Raw genomic sequence first — 14546 nt, forward strand, 5'->3', positions numbered from 1 at the left:
TATTATATTATACAACTTAAAATTATAGTATCATATTATTATTAATTATAGATACTTGCTATAATTATATCAAATTTAATTATGACTTTAAATAAATAAAATAGATAACATTTAATATTATTTTTTTTCTTTTTTTACATTCAATATTTACTGTAAATATAAAAAATAAAATAATTAATGAAAAATATGAGTAGAAAATAAAACATATTAATTAAAATTTAATTTGTTATCTAATTAATCTTGTGTCCATACGATATAACTTTACGAAAATATTATGAATCACAATTTTTTTTATTCTACAAAAAAATATTATATGTAGCCTTTAGTAGTACAAAAATAATTATAAGAATTAATTATCAATATTGATATTAATCACAATTGATTATTGATAGCCTAATTTTTTTAAAATATATTTTACCTTTTTAAAATATAATGTATGTACCTTGTAGACCTTTTTATTATTATTATTATTACTATTATTATTATCAAATTAAATGGGTCACTATTAATGTGTGCATTAACTATCTCCTAATAAAATTATTGCACTTGAATAAGAATTAGAACTATATCAATTGATATAATTAGGATGATTAAAAATATCGATGATTAATAAGTAGGTTAATAACGCATTAAATATTGATTTGATATAATTATAATGAAGATATTTTCATAAATTAATATAATCATGCATTATTTATGAGCTAATTGTAATATAATTAGAATAAATTTATTTGAGAAAAAAAAAGAGTTCATGTGTAATTTCCAAAAATTATAATAATTTTTTTATTTATGTATACATATATATTAATTTTATTTATATATTACGGTAATTTTTGTTAATATATATACATATACAAAAATAATTATATACATATACATAAATAAAAAAATATATGAATTATATTTTGTTAAATTTCACGTTACTGGTTATTAAAAATATTTAAATCATATATATTAATTATTTTTTTATAATTATTTCGTTTTATATATATAACTATTTTTTATTCAATCGTGCAATAATTTTTTATTTTTTATATCCATAATATTCCTCAATTCCGGCTCCATTGTTTTTTTTCTAATAATGATGTTTTAATTTTTTTTCTTTTTTTCACGTATCTTTCCTTTTTTTTAAATAGTAATGTTTTAATATTTTTTTTAAATACATTTTTTTAATAGTTACATTACTAATCTAAAATATAAAATGAGAAAAAAAAGGTGATACATATATCCAAGAAAGAAAATAAACTTAAAAATTAGAAAAAAAATTTATATTAAAAAATATAAAAATAATATATTCAAAAAGAATAGTCGTAATATATAAATTGAGTCAACAATTTAAATTTCTCTAAAACTAATTTAAATACCAATATTAGAAATAAATTACTTAAATAATATTTAATCTATTCTACGCCTTAGACATGTATAGATTAGAGTCATTCTCGTAACGACAACCAACTGAAATAACATCGTAAGTTCGAACATTTAGAATTCGTGTAAATTCAGACTATTCCCTTGTTCTTTGAAAACCTTATGTATCCCTGATAGAGTTGAATCGCAATTTCTTTTATAGAAAAAGAGTTACGGATGTGGCTTTGATGTGTTGGAGACCAAAATTCTGAGTGTGACAGCCATTAAACCCTAAAGCCAAATAAAATAGTATCTCTGATTTTATTCTCGTTTGATTCTAAATCAAAAGTAATAATGGCTTATTTAATTCAGCATTTATGATAATAAATGAGATGACCATTATATAAGTCATTTAATGTAAAATAGCTTAATTTGTGATTATAATTAATATATGTATTGCCCATGAATAGATTAGGAAATAATAATTTTATAACAAAATAATCATTCAATTTGAATTACAATTAATTGATTGATAGAAATTATAATAAATTGTATGATATTTAAATAATTAACCAAATTAATTAGTTGATATAATTAATTTATTATAATAAATTGAATTTAATGAGTTAAAAGAAATAAATCGAAAAATACCATCAAAAACATGCCACGACAGTTTTATCATTAAGTGCAGAAATTTAATTTTTATATAATAGAATAGATATTTACAGATTATTATATTAAACACAGACTAAAAAAAACACACTAAACAAAATAAAAGTATCAATGGTAAAATATAACCTAAAAAATCACTTAAATTAAAAAAGAACTTGTGATCTATATATGAGAAGTAAAAGTAACATAAATAATTAAAATAAAGTAAAAATATCAATTAAAAAAAGTAAAAGAAGATAGAAAAGATAATGTGTAGAGTAGATAAAAAATGTATGACAATAAAAGATTAATATTATTAATTAATACAAAGGATGAAAGAGAAAAATCAAAATACAATCTTATTAAAAAAATTTCAAAAAAATATTTTTAAAAAAACCTATTAATCAACTTTTATAAAAAATATTACAAAAAATTTAAATTATCTTTAAATAAAATAATAATGCCCTTAAGAATTATTAATCAAAATAAATAAAAAAAAAGAATTAATATAAAACAAAATCATAGAAAAATATTAACAAAATTAAAAATATGAGGGGTTAATTACTATTCATTATTAATAATATATCGATTATATCAAAATTAAAAATATAATTTTCTGCATTTACACTATTAGAAGAGTTACCATCATGAATAAAATTTTGTCAAAAAAAAAAAGAATAAAATTGCATACATAGTGAATTTAAAAAATAAATATCGTTAAGTAATTATGCTTTTTTTTAATAAATAGTAAAAAATTAAAGATCATAAACTATATTCTTTCAAAAGTAACCCTTTTAAGTTGTTATGTTTGGCATGATTTATTTGTATATAATTTAAATTGATATTATTTTTAATTATAATAATTATTTATTCTTAATAATTATTTTTAGAATTTAATAATTTATCATGCCTTACAATAATTATCTATAAAAAAATATATATTTTCTGAAAAAATTATTAAATAAATTTATTCTTTTTGCCCTATTTTCACATTAAAAAATGTTTTGTTCTGTCTTTTTTAATTGTTATTATGTTATTAGAATTGTTAAATAATATTAAAAAAATCTTTAAAAATAGAAATAGCGATGACACCTTGAATAACTAATTCAATAGAAATAAATTTAAACAAATAAGATGATGATTCAATCAATTATATAAAAAATAGCATATTTATAAATATTAATAATGAAAATAGTCTCACTAATGTAAATGATCAATACAATAATTATATAAAAAAACAACTAATTACATAATTGCATAATTTTCAAAATCCTATATAGTTAAATCTAATGGATAAATAAAATATATCTATATGATAATATCCTAATATTTTAGCATACTATAAATCATATTATAAACTTATATATCATATTATAATTTTAAGTCAACTCTTTAAACACATTATAACATAAACCATCTAAAACGATACACTAAATTAACGAATATCACATGGATCACAAGATACACTCTAAATTGTCACGATATTTCAAATAAAAAGAGCATCAATACAGAAAAATCAATGAATATAACTAAAATAAAGAGCAACAAAGAGACACAAAAAAAAATAATAATAAAGAGAATCAATAAAAGCATTAACATATAAACCACATACATGAATAATGTATATACTAATAGTGAATCACAAAAAAAAATAGACTATATATATATATATATATATATATATAAAACCACATACACAAATAATGTATATATTAATTGTGAATCACAAAAAAAAGACTATATATATATATATATATATATATATATATATATATATATATATATATATATATATGAATTGAAGTACACATGACAAAATAGAATATTACAAAACAAAATTATAGTAAGATTATTTAAAAACAACGTAAAGATGATACATCTTTTTTGTTAATAAGAAGCTAAAAGAAAAAAAGTATGCGCCTAATAATAAGAAATTAAAATAAACAAAAATTTAAAAAAATAAAAAAATAAAATGTATAAATAAAGATAAAAAATAAAAATTAAATAAATTATAAAAATTGTACCTTAAATACGAGAGAGAGAAAGAGAGGAAGGGAGGTAGAGAGAGAGAAAAGAGAGGAATGAGTAAAAAATATTTGATCTTGTATAAATAGATGGTATTGAAAAAAATAAACTAATTAAATTAATTCATATATTTCGTTATCATATTTATTATTTATTAAATAATTTGATATTTACTCCAATCAAATTAAATAATTAATATAATTAATCAAATTAATTAATTAATATAATTAATTATAATTAATCAATTCATATAAATTATAATAAACAGTGAGATTTGAATGTCTAATCAAATTAATTAATTGATATAATTAATTAATTATAATTGATTTGTTTTAACGAATTAAATGAAATAAATAAGGAAATACATCGAGAGCATGCCACATCAATTCCATCATTAAGTGCAAAAATTTGATTTTTAATTTTTTTATATAATAGAATAAACAGAATAGATAGATAATAAATATATTTTCTTAAATTAGTATAATTATGCATTATTCATTAAATATTACTTGTAATATTGTAATATAATTATAATAAAGATATTTTTTTAAAATAAATTTATTTAGAGAAATATAAATTGATTATTAATAACTGGTGCCATCATCATCATCATCATCATCATCATCATCATCATCATCATCATTTAATGATTAAAAATATTTTCGATTGATAATTGATAAGTGGTTTAATAACGCATTAAATATTAATTTTATATAACTATAATAAAGATATTTTCCTAAATTAATATAATTATGCACTATTACTTAAATGCTAATTATAGTATGATTATAATAAAGATATTTTTATAAAATAAATTTAGAAGCAAAAATAGTGCATTCATTTTGGCGAGAAAATGGATTCATGAGGAATCGACACCTCACTTTTATTAGTTGGGGAAAACCAATTTTAGTATATTAAGTAGTTATATGAAATCATAAACAGTTACACAACACATAAATATATTCAAATGTAAATCAATAAAATACACAAAAAACAAAAATTCAACAGCATTGCATTTGTCTCCTATTCTTAAAGCATAGGTACCCTTCACAATTTTAACACTTCCTACGTTGGTTGTTAGGTGCAAAACATGTCACTGTAGTTCTTTTATCAAAATAGCTGGGGAATAAAAGATGCATATTAGTATTCAAGGATAAAAAACTGAAAACTGAAACTCCATGAGCAGAGAAAATTAAGCAATTGCTTGAACATTGAGATACACAATAGTATATAAAGGATGGGATTCAATGAAATTTTCAATTGTAATTATCAAATTTGGAAGAATGCTTTGCAATGCAAATAAAGATAATGGGTATTGAATAATAATATGCTTGCCTAAGAGCAAGAAAGTGATATATATAACAAAGTTGATGCCACTTTAATCCATGGTGACAAGCATGCACTCAACCAAAAAGAACCCAAAAAGGGAAAATGATATACATATGAGCTTGAATTTAGAGAAGACAAGATCACAAGTGGTATACATATTAGAATGGAATTTGTTCTTTTCTTAACATGCCAAACACTGAAACACATGGAAATGGCCTTCTTACTTTCAAGAATTGCCTATCTTTTAACAAAGGCAGTTCTCCTTTAAAATAAAAAGATTATGATCACTCTCTAGTTTTAATGCTTAGTCATTGAGTCAACTTCTCATTCCCTCTAAGTTTCAATGATTCAATGACAATTATTAAACAGCAAACAAGTCAAAGGAATCACAAAATTTCAGTAATTACTAATTTTAGTTTAGATATTACTCATTTTGTAACAAACAACAACAGCGAACAAATCAACGTCACAAAATTTCCAATACATCTAAAGAATAAAGATCAGTATATCAGTAATCACTAACATTATTTCATACATATAGTCATAGTTCTGAATTAGTAGATTAACAAAAAGTCAGAAACTTATTACTAATTATGATAAACAAATTACATAACATAGGAAGACTTTCACATATACCAGTGTACTTGACTGGCACACCGGTATATAATAAATAATAGTCATCTAGATATTAATAAAAAATAGAAACGGTTGAGATGTTAGAGGAAATAACTGAAGTGTTTTTTAGAATATTTAGAACATGGTGTGTAATAGACCTGTCTTGTCGGTTGTACATAGATGTTGCAGGAAAATTGTGTGTCCCTCTTCTACTTGGTGGATTGTACTATTGTAGTGTTGATGGCTTATAAATGGCTTTTGGTTCAGCTAGCTTAATTATATTAGGACTTAGGTCCAATGCTCTATTATGGATTTCTTTTTCTAAAAAAAAATGAGCCTCAGTAAATAGGGATACAATTTTGTCATTAGACTAGTGTAGTGGTTTAATTTAGATTTTGTGATGAAATATATATATATGTCTAAATAGTTATATTAGTGTTTAAATTAAGAAAATAGTTAGAATATATATGTCTAATTAATTATTGTTTTCTACAGAATAGGTAAATAATTAATTATATAACCTATGTATTTTGTTGGGGTCATTATAATGTATTAAAACACTAATTAAAAAATTATCTATTCCTTTTAAACATATATAAGTATTAGTAAAAAATTATCTATTTATCCATCTTGATTTCACAATAAATATTATCTTTTATTCGTAATAATAATTGAACTACTTTTATCAATTGAAAAATACTGAAATTTTAACTTATTTTAATTATTTTTTTAATTTTTAAATTAAAAGCTTTAAATTTCTTATCATTTTGGTTTTTTTTAAATATATATTGAAATTGAACTTATTAAATATTAAGAAGATAATTAAAAAATAAATTAAAATCCTTAATTTTCTTTTAGGTGTTCTCGTAACAATGTAATACAATACTCTTGTTTTATTTTATTAATTGTCTTTCGTATTATTATAGTGGATTCATTATTATTTTTAATTTTTTTAAAAATATTAATAAACAAAACCTACAAAAATACTAGTTGAAAAATTCATTTTTGTAATAATCAAATTTTAACCAAGTCGTGTTAGTGTCGTGTTAGTTACATCCACATACAAGTAAGTGTCTTCTTTCTTTTTTTTCATCATCTTTCTCCAGTTTTTCTCTGTTTTTATCTCCTTTTTAAAATTTGTACAATTTAAAATAATTTCTGTAATTTTTAAATAAATTTATGTATAGTCACCAAAAAAAAAATAAATTTATGTATTCTATTGTGTTATTTTTTTATTATATCTTTATATAATTTAACTTAAAAACTAATTTGTTTAAATGAAATTTACTATTTTTTTAGAGAAATATACGAAGATACATAAATTATATTATGTCAATAATAAAACATATAAAAGAGAAGAAGAAAAAAGATAAAAAGATATATTTGCATTATTTAAAATAACTTTTTGTGTTATGAAACAAAATTTTGGTGTTTTTCTTTATTGTTATTCAACAAAAAAATTATACAATTCAAAATAAATTTATTTTATATAACTAAAATTCTTGTGTTTTTTGATAAAAGAAAAACTTTGTACTTTTTTATTTTATTTTCTTTTCTTGTTTTTTGTTTCTTGGCACTTTCTATATGGTAATATTTAATAGGTTTATTTTTTCACATGTTTTGAAATATCATTCGTTTATTCTTTTTTCATAATTAAATTAATAATACACTTTGAATAATTTTAGTTTTTTTCTTACTTAATATTATTTATATTTTTTAATAAAAATATAAAATTTTAAAATTAAATTGAGTTTGCTTTCCTGTATATATTATAATTTTTTAAAAATATATTAGTATTTAAAACCTTTTCTATTTCATAAATATGATTTGGAATAAATTAACTTAGCACGACTCTACTATGTATACATAATGACTTGAGAATTTTATTAAAAATAATAGTATGTATAATTTTAATATTTAATAATATTCATCAATTACTATCAATATTAAAAAATACACATATATAACTAATTAAAGTTATGCCAAGTGGAGCTTCATTGTATGATTGGATCATATTATTCACAGCCTCCTTGCACTAGACTTGGCTTCAACAATTTTTTAACTTTGTGCTCATTGGTCAGCAGCCGCTGGTCTTTTAAGCAAAACCCAAGGGATATTTATGGTAATTCATCGTACACAATATGACAAAAATTTTAATTTTAACCGGACCATACTTGACATACCAGTATTACAATAAAGTGAATGACACACTTGAAAGTTTTCCCATAACATAAACTTCTGATTAATTAGGATAAAATCAAATTCATGAATCATGAAGCAAAATTCAATGAAGAAATTGAGAAAGCAGTAAGTCTTACAAGGGACGAGAAAGGGCAACAACAAGAGGTGAATAGAGATGCAAGTGACAGAGATGCTGGTGGCAGCAACGCGGGCAAAGACACAGGAGTTGAAGGAGTTGAACCGATTAGCAACACAGGAAGAGAGATAGAAAACAGAGCAACGATGCTGACGGCGACGACTCTTGTGGTGTTGGAAGACAGAGATGGATGAGGAGGCAGAGAAGAAGAAGGTAGGCAGCAGCATTAGCAAGTTCCAGCATGACACCTACACATGAACTACAATCTCCAGTCCCCTTCCCTGTAAAAACAATGCTATATTTAGTGACAAATGATAAGATTGGAAAAAACATTAAATATCTCATATGTCATATACTCAAGGTTCTAAGAACCGGACCGGTCATCGAACCATTTTATTCACTGGTTTACTGGTTTATTGGTCTAACCGGTCCAACTATAATTCAACCGAAAAAATTGTTTTAAAATAAAATAATAAATAAATTATAGAACAACTCTCATCAATACAATAAAAACAATCAATAAATCATCAAGATAATAAAAATTATAGAATATATGTATTACTATAATATAAAATTACAGAACATGTTGTCTACTGGCATGTTACTTATTATTATGACTGCCTCTATCACCAGTTCATTGTGCTGATGATTTTCAATGCTAAGCTACTCCACTCCTAACTTTGAGCTGCTCCCTAGTAAGTTTCAAGTAGAAATTTCAAAATATTTTAATACTATGGCTCAAAACATATTAAAGCTTGAGGTGTATGCATGTATTCAATGAAATCAAAGCAAAACAAACTGTGAGAAGAACATTAAACTTACTCGTGGTTTTTATAGAAAGTATTCCATCTGTTTCACAAGCTTCAAATATAAACAGCTCAAATGCTCATCAATAAATATGAAAATTATGTAGATATTTTTCCTATCTAAAATGAATAGTCCAATTGTTAAGTTATTCTAGTTGTCAGCATCATTGTTAGAAGAAAATTTCAAAGCTTGAAATCAACCTATTATACATCAAACTCCAAACGATTATCAATTTTAACCCAATTTTAATAAGATCAGCACAATGATTAACAACAAAAAAAGCACTGAGTGAGGTAATGAGCACAAAATCAAGAAACTTAAATAAAATTTAACATGAGAAAAAAAGCAAGAGCAAGCCAATAACAGTTTATCAGTACCAATTTAGCATCAATCAATAAGCCAGTAACAGAGTTCATTAATCAAGAACAGGCTAGAACAAGCCAGAGTAGTGAGCAAAGCCAATCAAGTTTTTAACATAGTTTTCACAAGGTTAAACACAAAAATTAACATGCTTTAACAAAGATTAACAAAGTTTTTGACCCAATTTTAACAAGCTCAGCACAATGATTAACAAAAAAAAAGCCCTAAAAGAGGTAATAAGCACAAAATCGAGAAACTTCAAGAAAATTTAACAACAGATAAAAAAAGCCAAGCACAAGCCAGTAACAGTTTATCAGTACCAATTTAGCATCAATCAATAAGCCAATGATTAACAAGCTTAGCACAATGATTAACAACAAAAAAAAGCACTGAATGAGGTAATGAACACAAAATCAAGAAACTTAACAACAGATAAAAAAGCCAAGAACAAGCCAGTAACAGTTTATTAGTACCAATTTAGCATCAATCAATAAGTCAGTAACAGAGTTAATTAATCGAGAATAGGCTAGAACAAGCCAGAGTAGTGAGCAAAGCCAATCAACTAAGAACAAGCACTAAGCACTGACAGAGCATCCAATTAACTCAAGCACAAAGTAAAAAAAACAAAACAGCAACACATCACTTAATCAATAATCATCAATCAATGAAAAAAATACCAATAGTGAGTATTAAAAAACGACGATCACAAACCATGGAAGAACAAGCATGAAGAGGGTTTGGTTACTGAACAGACAATAAAAAAACACGAGGAACAAGCACTAGCAGTGAGCATTGACCTTCGACGGACGACAGAGAGTGGTTGAGCGCAATGGACGACGGCGAACAGGCGACTGATGAGAGCGAACAGGGGATGGAGAGCGAACAGGTGACTGATGAGAGCGAACAGGGGATGGTGAGAGCGAAGTAACGAACGCCGATAGCACAAAGACAGAAGTTCTTGAGTGCGACGAAGGCGGCAGCAGCAGTCTCTCACTCCGACAGACGGCGACAAGATTGGTGGAGGCTAGGGTTTGCTTTCTTTGGTGGAGGCCAGGGCATTTTGCCGATGACTAAGGAGTTTGGAAGGAGTTGGAGAAGGGAGCCAAACGCGTGCAATCCCTTTTTTTCCTTTCAACAAAGGAAACGGCGTCGTTTCTAATAAACCGGCCGGGTTCCGGTCCGATTTGACCGGCCAGTTCAGTGGTTTATGTCCGGTTTCTAGAACAGTGATTTCTGTTAGTAAACTGAATTGCCTAAGCTACTGGTTCGTGGTCAGACCAGTTCGACCGACCGGTCCGGTCCGATTTTCAGAACATTGCATATACCCAAAGCTGACCCTTCACAGGTTTTGGTAGAATTTTAGAAACAAAGCACCAAATAAAACAATGAATGACAGTTGAATAATATTCCAATAAAATGATCTTCCTATATAGTATTTCATCATTAATCTTCCAATTGTCCTACTCCTATACATTGGCTTCAAATCATTATGAAAGCAGGAATTGATATCTTAATATTTCACAGTTATAGATCAAAGAACTACATATTTCATTTTTTAAAGTGACTAATGTGTTAACAATTCAGCAAAACACAAACGCATATAAGAAAATGAATTCCTTATTTATTAAAAGACCGTATGTATATATATATATATACCCACCCACAACAGAGTAATTTGTGGCACCAAATGAATTTCTTATCGGCTTATGGCAACTACATCAACACACAAATCTTAAATCCAACATTTAATTATATATAAAATGCAGTTAAATATTCCTTCTCTAACAATCAGAACCTAGTACTCTAACAATAAAAAACATACTTTCTCTAACAATCAGAACCTAGAACCCTAAATCAGAAATAATACATATTCAAAAGCTAACCCCCTCCCCCCCCCCAAAATACAACAAACTGCATAAACAAATACAACAATCAGCAATTTCAAAAATACACTGAACATAGAACAGAGATTATTCAACTAGAAGCAGAAATTCAAACAAAATAAAATTATTAACAATTTCAAAAAATCAACAACAAATAAATGAACAATCAACAACAATCAGCAACAAATACATAATACAAAGAACATAAATTATTCAAATTAATACCTGACTTGGAGGCTCCATATCTGGTGTTCGGCGTTGGGAGGTGCTGGGAGCGGCTGGCCCAGCATTGCTGGGAGGGGCTGATCTGGCGTTGTTGGGAGGGGCTGGGTTCACTGGTTTGGTGATGCTAGGGGGGGTCCGGCATTGCTGCGAGGGTCTGGGAGGCGCTAGTTCGGCGGGGCTGGGAGGGGCTGGGGTAATGGGGTTTCTTTGAGATTTTGGCTGCGCTAGGGTTATCTGATGGGGATGGGAAATGCCTAGTGGGGTTAGGTTATCTAATAGTTGTTTAGGGTTTTTAGTTGACCGGTTCGGTTCAGTTCGGTTAGGATTTTCACAGGCAGAACTGAAAACTGCACCGAACCATAGAAAAAACAGGAAAACATGATTTTTTGATTTTTTTGGTTTTTAATTTGTTCATTTCTCAGTTTTTTCAGTTCGGTTGGTCGATTTTGTTCGGTTCGGATCGATTTTGAACACCCCTAGACAAAGGTACTTGCCTAACTTAGGGAGTTGGGGTGAGTTCGAATGATTTAGGGTTTCTTTCTTTTTTTTTTTTTTTTAAGATGTACTTTGGGTAACGAATGGGTTGAAATTTGCCAGGCCACTTTGCGTAACTCACTAAAAAGGATAATCGAATTAGAAATTTGTATGACTAAAAAACATTAGAAATTTGAGACTACTATAACAAAGTCGGATTGGTTTAGTGGTTAGCTTACTAGACCATTTAAGCAAGTGTCAGGGGTACGAATCTCGTTTGCCCTATATTTTAGATAATGTTTATTTTGCTTTGAACAATGTTAATTTCATTATTTTGTTTTAAAAAACTTAATTGATGATTATGTTTATTAGATGTTTAGAGTTATAAAGGTTTTAGTGTTTATGAATTTAGAAATTATAATTTTTTATCCTTAAAAATTATAAATTTATTAAAATATTTATGAAATTATATATTTTTTAATATTTAATTATTTAATAATTTTTTCAAAAAAAAAAAAGAGAATTGGTGACCCGCCAATCTGCCATTAAGGGGCGAGCTCGAAATTTAGGACCGCCAAATAATGGACTTTTGAGGACAGGTATGCCCGACTGCCACCCCTAATGTAAACCACGTCATTTAAGCTTTTATAAAAAAAAATTGTATGCTAAAAAACCTTTTAAAAAAAATTTACAAACCAGTTGATATGAACTTTTGCTAGTTCAATTGGTTTGCCAATTTTCCACTGATTCTAGCAATTTCTTGATCGATTCAATAAAAATTTGTTTTCATAAGTGTTAGATTGACTAGAGGATCGATTTTCAGTTAATTCAATCAAAACTGACTGATCTTTAGAATTATACAAATAGGGGTAGAAGTGGGCCAAACTACCTAATGGGGCTCGTGGCTCGACTCATTTTAGGATCGGCTCAACTCAACTCGTATTTTTAAACAGGCTAGGTTTGAGCTTTTTGAAAAGTCTATTGGTTAAAGCAGTCAGGTTATAAGCTTAAAAAAGCTTAAGAAGCTCATTGGATCAGCTCATCAAAATATTTTTTTATAAAATTAAATTATTTTTAGTTTGGACTTTCAACTATTTACTCATATAAAACGAAATTAAAAAAATCAATGATTAAAACTAGTCAACTTTTGTAACTTTTTTTTAAAGAAATTGTTTATGATTATGGACTATAAGTATGATCATGATATGTTACTAACAATTGATATATAAATGAATTATATTTTACAAACTATGAATTATAAAATTTAAAATGTATTTAATGTCAATTTATATTTTTTAAATTTATTATTTTGAGTTATAATTAATGAAACAAATTTTTTAAGTAGGTTCATAAACTTTTCCGGCTTTTAAGTAGGCCAGACTTGAGCCTGAAAAAAGTCTATAAAAAGTAATAGACCTAGACTTAGGCTATTTATTTGCAACGTAGACCAAACTCATTTAAGTTGAAACTCGGACCGGCTTGACCCATTTCTATCCCTAACAAAAAGAAAAATTGGAGAATAAGTTGTGGTTGGAGTTGTGATTAGTATCATTGCTTGTTTTAACCAAGTCTCAAATTCGGGTTTATTTATTATAAAGCAAAGATTTTTGCTACTAAATCTAAGATCTTCTGTGCTAATTAAAATTGGTTTGTCCATTTTGTTATTTACTTTTAGAGTATAAGTCTGTTTTGTAATAAAAAAAAAAAAACCAAGAACCTTTTGAGTTTTAACTAACGAGTTTTTGAAACAAATTTTATATGAAATTGGCAATTATTTTTCTTAATTGAATGGTAAAAATGATCATTTTACTTTTTTTCTACTAAATTGGCTAGAACGATCCAATTTTCAAAATACTACAATAAAACACGTGCAATATACAGATAGTATCCATGTATATATGAATATATTTAGTATTATGTATAGGTAATATGCGAGTAAGAGAAGATAAAAAAAGATGAGATACCGAAAGTTTGTATGATGTATAATTAATTCTAATTAGAAAATAATGTAAAAATTTTGACACTACAAATGTATATCAAAATCAAACTTTTAAAATGTATCAACGCGAAAAGTAAAAGAAATAGCAGAAGCAGCATAACAATCAGGTGCAATAATTTAATCTAAAAAATTTATCGATAAACAACATTAAATGTATGAAACTATATTTTGCTGAAGAACGAATTTTTCATAGTGTAGTGAGTGTGGAAGCTAACAAAAAAAAGTGAATTATTTACCACGTATGAAGTATACTTTTGCGTAATGTTCGTGAGAGAAGAGCTTGTCAATTCGTTCATCCACGATGACTGAAAATAAAATAGTGGTGAATCTAGAACATCAAACTTTCACTGCTGCTGATTTTCACAAATTTGCTAAGATGATGGCTCAATCCTCCAAATGAGCACTACAAAACCAAGCTCACAAGACCCATCGAGCTGCTTTTACCTACATTCCAGTGAAATTCCAGGACTCTCATTCACAAGTCACAACTACTTCATTAATAACCCTAAATTAT

The 14546-nt window shown here is 26.0% G+C and overlaps 1 long non-coding RNA gene across 2 annotated transcripts; it reads right to left on the reverse strand.

Moving 5' to 3' along the window:
* Positions 1-4877: 4877 nt before the first annotated feature.
* On the reverse strand, positions 4878-12031 carry LOC112743624 (uncharacterized). 2 transcript variants are annotated; one of them, XR_003172156.3, is made up of 3 exons: positions 11560-11804; positions 8286-8565; positions 4878-5142 (listed from the first exon to the last, which is right to left on the reverse strand). It is a non-coding gene; the product is annotated as an uncharacterized lncRNA (long non-coding RNA). The 2 variants fall into 2 exon arrangements; XR_003172155.3 differs by lacking the exon at positions 4878-5142 and having other exon boundaries at positions 8061-8565; positions 11560-12031.
* Between the last annotated feature and the right edge of the window lie 2515 nt (positions 12032-14546).

This window comes from Arachis hypogaea, chromosome 14, assembly GCF_003086295.3.
Source record: "Arachis hypogaea cultivar Tifrunner chromosome 14, arahy.Tifrunner.gnm2.J5K5, whole genome shotgun sequence".
Lineage (NCBI taxonomy): Eukaryota > Viridiplantae > Streptophyta > Magnoliopsida > Fabales > Fabaceae > Arachis > Arachis hypogaea.